Below are 2,187 nucleotides of genomic sequence, written 5' to 3'. Positions count from 1 at the left end.
GCAGACTGGATGACACGCTGCAGTCTGCTCTTGTCCTTAGCGGTGGCTCCAGCGTACCAGATGGTGATGGAGGAAGTGAGGATGGACTCAATGATGGAGGAGTAGAACTGCACCATCATTGTCCTGGGCAGATTGAATTTCTTCAGCTGCCGCAGGAAGTACATCCTCTGCTGGGCTTTCTTAACAGAGCTATTGCTGTTAGAACGGAGTTTCTCTGACATAGATCTAGATCAGTGCTTCTGTGTTTCCTGAGTGTATCCCTCCAGTCTTCCTCAGCAGATGTTCTGCTAACACTGAGCCTGGTTCTGGTTCTGGTTCTGGTGCAGCGTGTCTCTGCATCATAGAGGATCAGATTAACATGAACTTCATCATTTCAGCAGTTTGTTTCTGGAAAGTTGCTGCTCTTTCTGTTCTTTCAGTTTCAGTCTTTAGAACCAATCAGAGAGCAGCTTTCAGGGCATCATCAGTTACTATGAGAAGCTTCTCTGTGCTCACCACAATCAGACGCCCCCTTCTGGAGTAGCTCTGTAACAACTAGTAAAGGGGGAGGAGCCTGTTCAAACTGTTCCTGGGTCATGTGATCCACCCACTAACTGCTGTATTAGACAGCCAATCAGAATGAATCTGGTTTATATTCACAGCAGCCAATCAGAATTAATCTGGTTTAGCTTCAGAGCAGCCAATCAGAGAGCAGCTGGTCCTGCTGTCATCAGTTACCAGGAGAAGCAGGTTGTTAGAGGACAGCAGGAGTCCCAGTTATCTGACCTGAGGAGTCTGCTGCTGATAACATCTGGAAACATCTCTCTATGCAGAGAGCTGCAGCATTCAGTCTGTCTGATGGTGGAGATCCTGTTCTAGGAGAACCTGGTAGAACCTTTACTGATGATGTTTATGATGCAGCAGCAGGAGATCACACTGATTCAGATGTTATTCTAGATGTTCCTGCTCATTCACTCACTGCCTGCCCACATCAGCTCTACTGCTGCACCATCCAGGAATGTTTAGACATTTAATACAAAGGAGAGTGTTTTCTTCTCTCTACCATCCTCCTCTAGCTGTCACCTGCTCCTGGTAGACCTGCCTGGATCTGACTAAGCCAACCAGATGAGCCACAGATTCTCTGGGGGTAAAACATGTTTTCAATGACTGATACAGATCAGCCATTCTGTTCAACCTCATTGGTTTGAAGGCTTCCTGTAGCTGCATTACAGGGGAGGCAGAAGCAGTAAACTCTCAGTGTCGCCTTTGGCCAGAAGGACTGGGTTTGGATAAAACTACTAAACTACTTTCTGAAACCTGAAGGCTTTTACAAGCCATGGATGAATGGACATTAAGAAATGTAATTGTTTATAATTATTATTTGGCCAAATCCGGCCCGTTAGCCTTGACTTTTACATACGCGCTCTAGATGGTACTGATCTAACAAATAATCTTTAGAAGCAGTTAGACATTAGGGTTAAAAGTTATTCTGAAACTAACCTGTAGTTAGTTTCAGAATAATTAGTTCTCCTGTAGCAGAAATAAACTATATGAACCATGAAATAATCTAATCCATTTTTATAGCTCCAATTACCAACAACCACTTTATAGATCCATATCAAGCAGATGATACAGTCATACAGGATGAGTAGGTAGAGAAGGTAGATATTGGCCATTTGTTAATTCACTCCAATGTGAGTATGAACTCGTGTCCTCGCCAAGTCAGTTCTTAACAAGAAATAGTGAGAACGGGAGCAGCATGAATCTGGGTCAATGGGAAAATCAGCGTACTGATGACATCACCACATTCAAAGCTAGTCTGGAGCTGCATTTCTCCTGTTATTAATAGTCTCTAGATGATAATGAATTATGACTTTTTTCATTTAGTGGAGGAATAATAATGAACACAGTCAGATAAACACAAATCAAATGAACATTTTACCAAATAAAACAATCAAACCTCCATCAGAACCAGCGGTACATCACACACGGCTATGCAGAGAGAGGGCTGCTGCAGACGGACTAACGTTAGCCCTGGTTACTTAAGACAGGCTAACGTTAGTCCTGGCCGCTGCAGACTGGCTAACGTTAGCTCTGGCCGCTGCGGATGGGCTAACATTAGCCCTGGTTACTGCAAACGGGCCAACGTTAGCCCTGGCCGCTGCAGACGGGCTAACCTTAGACCTGGCCGCTGCAGACGGGCTAACC

Source organism: Cyprinodon variegatus, unplaced genomic scaffold (assembly GCF_000732505.1).
Source record: "Cyprinodon variegatus isolate N-32 unplaced genomic scaffold, C_variegatus-1.0 Scaffold1845, whole genome shotgun sequence".
Taxonomy (NCBI): Eukaryota; Metazoa; Chordata; class Actinopteri; order Cyprinodontiformes; family Cyprinodontidae; genus Cyprinodon; species Cyprinodon variegatus.
Note: the sequence above shows the minus strand (reverse complement) of the source record.